Source organism: Delphinapterus leucas, chromosome X, assembly GCF_059928025.1.
Source record: "Delphinapterus leucas isolate spDelLeu-1000000601 "Yukka" chromosome X, BTC_Dleu_Yukka2, whole genome shotgun sequence".
Lineage (NCBI taxonomy): Eukaryota > Metazoa > Chordata > Mammalia > Artiodactyla > Monodontidae > Delphinapterus > Delphinapterus leucas.
In genome coordinates this window covers 64,684,656-64,694,612 of record NC_143150.1, presented here as the reverse complement: position 1 = coordinate 64,694,612, position 9,957 = coordinate 64,684,656, and positions in this window count along the sequence as shown.

Sequence of the window (9,957 nt, the reverse complement as noted above, 5' to 3'; positions counted from 1 at the left end):
GATTTTCTGTATAGTGTATCATGTCATCTGCAAATAGTGACGGTTTTACCTCTTTCCTTCCAATTTCTATATCTTTTCTTTCTTTTTCTTGTCTGATTGCTGTGGCTAGGACTTCCAACACCATGTTCAATAAAAATGGTGACAGTGGGTATCCTTGTTGTGTTCCTAAATTTAGTGGGAAGGCTTTCAGCTTTTTCCCATTGAGTATCATGTAGGCTATAGATTTGTCATAAATGGCTTTTATTATGTTGAGATATATTCCCTCTGTACCCACCTTGGTGAGAGTTTTTATCATGAATCAATGTTAAATTTCATCAAAAGATTTTTCTGTGTCTACTGAGATGATCATGTGGTTTTTGTCTTTCCTTTTGTTAATGTGGTGTATCACATTGATTGATTTGCATATGTTGAAACGTCCTTGTTACTCTGGAATGAATCCAACTTGATCATGGTGTGTGATACATTTTATATATTGTTGGAATTGGTTTTCTAATATTTTGTTGAGGATATGTGCATCTATATTCATCAAAGATATTGGCCTGTTATTTAATCTTTTTTAGTGTCTTTGCCTGGTTTTGGTATCAGGGTGGCCTCATAGAAAGAATTTGGGAGTGTTCCCTCCTTTTCAAATTTTTGGAATGGTTTGGGAAGGATAGGTACAATTTCTTCCTTGTATGTTTGGTAGAATTCCCCAGTGAGGCCGTATGGTCCTGGACTTTTGTTTGTGGAGAGTTTTTGTTTTGTTTTGTTTTGTTTTAATTAACAGATTCTATTTCACTTCTAGTGGTCAGTCCATTCAAATTTCTTCTTGACTAAATTTTGTCAGGCTGTATGTTTCTAGAAAATTGTACATTTCTTCTAAGTTGTTCAATTTGTTGACAAGTAACTGTTCATGGTATTCTCTTAGGAGTTGTTTTCTTTTTCTTTTTTTTGTTTTGTATTTCTGTGGTATCAGTTGTGATTTCTTCTCTTTCATTTCTTATTTTGTTTAATTGGGTCCTCTCTCTTTTCTTTTTGGTGAGCCTGGCTGGAGGTTTGTCAGTTTTGTTTATCTTTTAAAAAATAATCTCTTGGTTTTGTTGATCTTCTTATTGATTTTTAAAAGTTTTATAAATTTACATCCTCTCTGATAGTTATTATTTCCTTCCTTCTGCTGACTTTAGATTTTGTTTGTTTTTCTTTTCTAATTCTTTTGGGTGGTAGATCATGTTGTTTTTCAAGATTTTTCTTGTTTCTTGATAAAGACCTGTATCACTATGATCTTCCCTCTTAGAACTTCTTTTGCTGAATTCCATAGATTTTGTAAGGTTGTATTTTCATTTTCATTTGTCTCAAGGTATTTTCTGATTTATTCTTTGATTTCATCATTGAACCATTGGGTTTCTAGTATCATGTATTTTAGTCTTCATGTGTTCATTCTTTTCCCTTTTTTCTTTCTGTGATTAATTTCAAGTTTCACACTACTGTGTTCAGAAAAGATGATTGAAATAATTTCTATCTCCTTAAATTTGTTGAGGATTATATTTTGACCTATTGTGTGATCTATCCTAAAGAGCATTCCATGTGTGCTTGCAAAGTATGTGTATTCTTGTTTTTTTGGATATAATTTCCTGTAGATATAATTAAGTCCAACTGGTCTACTGTGTCTTCTAGGACCCCAATTGCCTTATTGATTTTTCTGTCTGGATTATTTGTCCATTGATATCAATGGGGTGTTGAAGTCTCCTACTCTTCTTGTATCATTATCAATTTCGCCCTTTATGTCTGTTAGTATTTGTTTCATATACTTAGGTGCTCCAATATTGAGAGCATATATGTTAAGGAGTGTAATAACCTCTTCTTGTTTTGATCTCTTTATCATTACATAATGCCATTTTTTGTCTTTCTTTATGGCCTTTTTTAAAAAGTCTATTTTGTCTGATATGAGTATTGCTATCCCTGCTTTATTGTTGTTTCCATTTGCATGAAATATAATTTCCATCATCTCATTTTCAGTCTGTGTGTGTCTTTTGCTCTGAAAAGCATCTCTTGTAAGCAGCATATTGTAAGTTCTTGTCTACCCCAGATCTAGCACTAAGCTGTGATGGCGAGTGGGTGGAGCTGGGGCACTCTCATTGGGAACCAAACTGCTGCATACTCCTGCCCAATGCCTGTCTGTCTGAGAGTCGGTGCTTAGCCATGGTGCACTCGTGTGGTGCCACCATGTGCACACACTGACAATGCCTGCTGAAGCCCCAGCCACTGACCTCTGCACATGCTGAAAATGGGCTCCACAGCTCTACCTGGATCACACCCCAGTCCCTTGGTCTGCCTCTGTGTAGCTAGGCTAAATCTTTGCCCAGATCTCATGCTGGGCTGTGGTGTGGTGTGAGTGGGGCCTGGGTGTTTGCCCCTTCAAATTGGGAAGTGTGGCAAGGCTGCTACCACTTGTTCAAGGCTCTCTCTGACCTGATTGTTAGCAAGTTAGCATGCACACACTCCACACAAGTAGAGACTAAGCTTCTCTAGCTGCTCTCTCTGTCTCAGGGGATTTCCCAGCAGGCAAGGGGGTTTATCTCCTCTGCACAGTTCCTCAGGACTGGCTTGCCCAGATTGTGGCTTGTCCTGCTCACTCCCCAGGGTGAGCATCTGCCAGGGTGGACCTTGTCTTCTTTACATACCCTTCCCAGGGGCCCAGGTCCTGACCCAATGCCTTTTGTTCCCATCCTACCCAGTTATGTGGGATTTTTGCAGTTTTGGTTGCATAGGAGTTCTTCTGCCAGTTTCTAGTTAGTTTTCTGTGAGAATTGCTCCACATATAGATGTATTTTTGATGTGTTTGTGGGGGAGGTGAGCTCCATATCCTCCTACTCTCCCATCTTGATCCCCTTCCTGAGCTATCACATGTATATATTCAGTTACCAGTAGTGGACATTTGGATTGTTTCCACTTTTTGGCTATTAGGTATAATGCTGCTATGAATATTCTATAAGTTTTGTGTGAACATAGGTTTTCAATTCTCTTGGGTATATACCTAAGAGTGGAATTGCTGGGTCACATGATAACTCTATGTTTAACCATTTAAGGAACTGCCAGATCATATTCCAAAGTGGCTGCAACATTTTACATTTCCACCAGCAGTATATGGGTGTTTCAACCTCCACATTTTTGCCAATACTTACTAATGTCCAACATTTTTACTTTAGTCTCCTTAGTGTATATGAAATAATCTTTCATTGTGTTTTATTTTCAACATCTTTATTGGAGTATAATTGCTCTACAGTGGTGCATTAGCTTCTGCTGTATAACAAAGTGAATCAGCCATACGTATACACATATTGCCATATCCCCTCCCTCTTGCTTCTCCCTCCCACCCTCCCTATCCCACTCCTCTAGGTGGTCACAAAGCACCGAGCTGATCTCCCTGAGCTATGCAGCAGCTTCCCACCAGCCATCCATTCTACATTTGGTAGTGTATATATGTCCATGTCACTCTCACTTTGTCCCAACTTACCCTCCCTGCTCCCCATGTCCTCAAGTCCATTCTCTATGTCTGTGTCTTTATTCCTGTCCTGCCCCTAGGTTCTTCAGAACCGTATTTTTTTTTATTCCATATATATGTGTTAGCATACAGTATTTGTTTTTCTCTTTCTGATTCACTTCACTCTGTATGACAGACCCGAGGTCCATCCACCTCATTACAAATAACTCAATTTCATTTCTTTTTTTTTTCATTGTGGTTTTGATTTACATTTCCCTATGACTATTGTTGGACATCTTTCCATGTGTGCATTGTCATTTGTATATCTTGAATTTCCAAATGAATCTTAGGATCAGCAGGTTAAATTCTGCAGAAAAGTAAAGAAAATGCAGCTGGGGGTTAAATAGGGATTAAGTTCAATCTGTACATCAATTTGGGGAGCATTGCCATCTTAACAATAGTATTTTCAAATAACAAACACAGTATTAATTTTCAAATATTTAATTATTCTCGATAATTTAGTTTCTCTCTTTACAATCAGGATGGCTTTTCTTCTTGCACAGTAACCTGACTAGAATCTACAGTACAATGTTAAATCGAATTAGAGGGAGTGGATATCTTTATTTTATCCCTGATCTTAGGGATAGAGTGTTTTTTCTTTCACCAATAAGTTGATGTTAGTTGTACAGTTTTCATTGATCATCTAATATTGATTGAGGAAGCTTCCTTTTACAGCTAGTTTGTTGAGTGTCTTTATTATTAAAAGTTGATGTGTCTGTCAAATGCTCTGTGTCTATTGATATGATCATGTGGTTTTTGTCCTTTATATTATTTATATGATGTGTTACATTGATTTATTTTCATATATTAATGCAATTTTGCATTGCATTCCTGGGATAAAACTCACTTGTTTTTGTGCATAATCCCTTTTCAAGTTTGATACATTTGGTTTTCTAGCATTTTGTTGAGAGTTTTTTTTATCTATATTCATAAGGGATATAATCTATAATTTTCTTTCCCTGTGATATTTTTGTTTCTGGTATCAGAATAATACTGACTTATAGAATTAGTTGGAAAATATTCCCTCCTATTTCTTGGAAGAGTTTGTGGAGAATACTGTTATTCTTTAAATATTTGTTTGGTATCAGCAGTGAAGCCTAATGGTCCTGGGCTTTTCTTCATAGGTCACTTTTTGATTACAATTTTAATTTATTTACTTGTTATGATTCCTTTCAGATTTTATATTTCCTCTTGATTGAGTTTTGGTAGTTTGCTCTTTCTAGCAATTTGTTTCATCTAGGCTGTCTAATTTGTTAGCATAAAATTGTTCATAATATTCCCTCATAATACTTATTTTTGTGAAGTTGTTAGTAATATCTCTGCTTTTATTCCAGATTTTAAAATTTATTCATTCTTTCTTTTTTTTTTCTTTGTCAGTCTACTTAAGGGTTAGACAATTTTGTCAATCTTTTCCAACAAGCAACTTTGTTTTTACCTATTGTTCTTCTATTCTCAATTTTATTTATTTCTGCTGTAATTTTCAGTATTTCCTTCTTTTTGCTTGCTTTTGGTTTAATGTCCTCTTCTTTTTACAAGTTTCTTAAGGTGAAATGTTAGATTCTTCATTTGAGATGTTCCTTCATTTTTACTCCAGACGTTTACAACTTAGAATTTCCTTCTAAGTACTGCTTTAGCTGCATATAGTTTAATATGTTGTATTTTAGTTTTCATTAATTTTAAAATATTTTCTAATTTCCATTGTGATTTCTTTTGTGATTCATTGGTGTTTTTCTCAAGAGTGTGTTAATTTCTACATATTTATTTTCCCAAATTTCTTTCTGTTTGGTTGTCTAATTTCATTCCATTTTATGATTTGAATACTTTTAAATTTTTTTATGACAACATATGTTCTATCCTGGAGCATGTTCTATGTGCACTTGCAAAAACTGTGAAAATGTGTATTAGGCTATTGTTGGGTGGAGTGTTCTATTGTTGGATAAGGAGCCCTGTTAGGACTGGTTGATTTATAATGTTTTTAATGTTCTCTATTTCCTAGTTAATCTTCTACCTAGTTATTCCATCTATTATTGAAAACAAGGTATTGAAGTCTTGGGCTATTATTGTTGAATTGTTGTTGTTTATTTATACTTCGATTTCTATCAGTTTGGCATCTTGTATTTTGAGACTCTGTTGTTATGCGCATTTATGTTTAGTATTATATTTTGTTGACTGAATGATTCTTATCATATAATGAACTTCTTTTCCTCTAGTAACAATTTTTGTCTCAAAATAAATTTTGTGTGACATTAGTGTGGTCATTCTAGCTCTCTTTTTGTCACCTTTGCATGGTGTATCTTTCCACATCCTTTGCTTTCAATCTATTTGTGTTTTTCAATCTAAAGTGTGTCTCTAGTGGATAGCATATAGTTATATCATGTTTTTAGTCCATTGTGCAAACATCTGCCTTTTATTTAAAGTGCTTAATTAATTAAATTTACTTACTGCTAAGATTTACATCTATCATTTTGCTATTTGTTTTTTACATGTCTGACTTTTTTTCTATTCTGTATTATTCCATTAATGCCTGCTTTATGTTAAATAGATATATTCTTGTGTCTCATTTTTATTGTTCTATTGTTTATTTTACTATTATTTTTTAAAAAATTATTTTGTCAGTGCTTATCCTGAGGATTAAATTTAATACTTTATAACTCTGGTTTAGATTAGTGTCATCTCTTTTTTTTTTAAATACAGCCTCGTTCATTTATTTATTTATTTATTCATTTATTTTGGCTGCACTGGGTCTTATTTGTGGCATGTGGGATCTTTTTTTAGTTGCAGCATGCATGCTTATAGTTGTGGTATGTGGCTTCTTAGTTGTGGCATGCAGACTTCTTAGCTGTGGCATGCAGACTTCTTAGCTGTGGCATGCGGACTCTTAGTTGTAGCATGTGAACTCAGTTGTGGCATGCATGCAGGATCTAGTTCCCTGACCAGGGATTGAACCTGGGACCCCTGCATTAGGAGCATGTAGTCTTACCCACTGGACCACCTGGGAAGTCCCAATGTCATCTTAATTTTAATAGTATGCCTATGTTCCTTTCAATGTCCTCTGTGCCATTATCATCATACAATTTACATCTTTACATATTATAAGCCCATCAACATAGTTTTGTAATTATTACTTTATAGGGATCTTTTAAATCAGATTGAAAAAGAAAAGAGTCATAAACAAGAATACATTTATATATTTTTATATTTACATATTTAATTATCTGTGCCCTCTTTATTTCCTTGTGTGGATTTGAGTAATTATCTGGTATTCTTTCATTTCAGTCTTAAGGACACCCTTTAGTATTTCTTGTAGAGCATGTCTATTAGTGACAATTTGTCTCAGGGTTTATTTATTTGGGAAAGTCTTATTTTCTCCTTCATTTGTGAAGGATAATTTTGCTGGAACTAGAAGCATCAGTTGATAATACTTTATCAACCTTTTGAATATATCATCCTACAGTCTTTTGTTTTCTGTGGTTTCTTTTGATGTCATCTTTTTTTATTTATTTATTTTAGGCAGCGTTGTGTCTTCATTGCTTCATGTGGGCTTTCTCTAGTTGTGGTGAGCAGAGGTTACTTTTCGTTGTAGTCTGTGGGCTTCTCATTACAGTGGCTTCTCTTGTTGTGGAACATGGCCTCTAGGTGTGTGGGCTTCAGTAGCTGTGGTGTGCAGGCTCTAGAGTATAGGCTCAGTAGTTCTGCTGCATGGGTTTATTTGCTCTGCAGCGGGTGGGATCTTCCTGGACCAGGGCTTGAACCCACATCCCCTGCATTGGCAGGCAGATTCTTAACCACTGCACTATCAGGGAAGCCCAAGCCCATAAGTCATCTTTAATAATATCAAGGTTGCCTTGTATGTGATGGGTTGTTTCTTTTGCTGCTTTGTCTTTGAAAAGTTTGACTATGATGTAGCCAGGTTTGGATCTCTTTGTGTTGATTCTACTTGGAATTCACTGAGCTTCTTGGATGTGTAAATTGTTTTGTTTCCCTAATTTGGAAAGTTTTGGGCCATTGTTTTTCTTTAAATATTATTTTTGCCCTTTTCTTTCTCTTCTCTCCTGAGAATTTCATGATGCATATGCTGATACACTTGATAGGTCTCTGAGGCTGTTTATTTTTCTTCATTCTTTCCTCTTTCTGTTTCTCAAACTGTAAAATATTAATCAAGCTGTCTTCAAATTTTCTTATTCTTTCTTTTACCAAATAAATCTCCTATTGAGCTTCTATAGTAAATTATTCATTTTAGTCATTATATTTTTCCACTTCATAAATTCTCTTTGATTCTTTCTTAGAATTATAGTAGCTGATTTAAAGTCTTTGTCTAGTAAATCCAACATGTGGGCCACCTCAGGGACAACTTCTATCAATTGCTTTTTTACTTGTGTATGGGTCATACTTTTCTGTTTCAAGTGTCAAAATTTTTGTTGATAATTGGATGTTTTAAATGATGTGGCAACACTGATGATCAGATTCCCTCCCTCTCCCCAGGATTTGTTGTTGGTTCTGTTAGTTATTATTCCTTCCCCTGCTTGTTTGTTTAGTGACTTTTCTGGACTAATTTTGTAAAGTTCTTTTTCTTTGTTGTGCACTGCCATTGTCATATATCCTCAGTCTTGTGGTCAATTAATGATTGACGGTGCTTTCCTTAAATTTTTTGAACTATTAAGCCTCTCAGCCTTTGACAGTGGCTCTCTGTGTATGTGGGGGCATGCCTTCAATCTTCAAGCAGGCTGTTTATATCTGTGCATTAGACTTCACTTTTTGTTTACACAGAGCACAGAGCTTCAAGATCAGCCAGATGTGAGAAGTTAGGGCCTTCTCAGGTCTTTCCTTGGCATGAACACAGTACTGGTCATGTGTGGGGCTTTCTAGAATCCCAGGAATATGTTGGAGCTTTTCCAAGCCTGACATATCTATAAGGCAGGTATATATACATTTATATATTAACATATAATAATTTTTATATATTATATATATATATATATATATATATATATATATATATATATAAAAATCATTCTACCTTCGTATATATACATTTTTTGGTCAGTGTGTTGTGAGCCCCAGCTGTTATTGCTATCTGAGTTATAGGTAAAAGTATAGGTAAAGAACTACTGCTCTCCTTTTTAGCAAATGCTCTATGGAATTGGCTCTTCTTATAGAATGAACTCTGAGTTAAGTCAGATAAAGATAAACCCTGAGAGTACAGCAGTACAGTTTTTTAGGGAGGTGCCTGATGTATCCAAAATAACAATTATCTGGGGATTATGCTTTTGAAACACTCCCAACCTGTTCTGCTCCTTCCAATGTTCTGTTGACTGCTAATTTTCACAGATAACAATAGTTGAGAGGCTTTTTGTTTTAAAGGCTACCTCTTAGTCAGGGTGGGAGGGAAAGGATGGGAATAAATTAAGGTAAATAACGTACAAAATCTCACTGTTCTTACCAAGATTTAGTTGTGTGTCTGTAATAATACTACTCTAATTGTTGCAAGCCTTTGGTTATTTTCCAGAGTACTGAAAAGATTGATTTTGACAAATCTTTGCTTTTATGAAGTAGATTTTTGAAGGTTCTTACTCTGCCATTTCAGAAGTGTTTCTCATTGGTATCTTTTAAATTACAAATCAAATTTTCATTATAGGTATATGGTTATTCCAGCTACTTATTTCATCTTGGCTCAGTTCTCATATTTTGTGGTTTCTGAGGTATTAGTCATTTATTTTAAATTGTTGACTTTATGAGCATAAAACCGATTATAGTACTCCATTGCTATCATTTTAATGGCTGTAGGATCTGTAGTTATACCTCCTTTGGTATTCTAATATTGGTTATTTATGTCTTCTCTCTTTTTATCTTTGTCAGTCCTGCTAGGACTTTGTCCATTTTTTTAATCTTTTCAAAGAACCGACTTTTGGTTTTGTTGTTTTCCTCAGATTTTTAAATTTTGTATTTAATAATGTTAATTCTTATGTTTATTATTTCCTTTATTTGTACAATTTGGATTTATTTTGTTGTTCTTTTTCTAGTTTCTTAATATTGGAACTTACATTATTAATTTGAGACCTTTCTCCATTCCTAATGTAAGCACTTAGTGCTATAAATTTACTTTACAGTACTGGCTTAGCTGCATCCCACATATTTTAATATATTATATTTTCATTGACCTCTACATATTTTTTTCTTTGCTTTGAGATTCCCTCTTTGACTCCTGAATTGAACAAACATAGATGTTTGTTACTTTTGTAGGTGGTGTAACAAACCCATTTCTAAAAGTCATTTCCAGCAGACGTTTCTATTTTTTTACAAAAGTTCCTTTATAAGACACGTGATTTTCTAACTCAGCTTTATCATACCACCCAAAAAGTTAAGAACAACTTTTGTTCATGTTGCATATACAAATTTATAAATAACCAATAAATCTTTCCAAAGTGTAGTGTATGCTT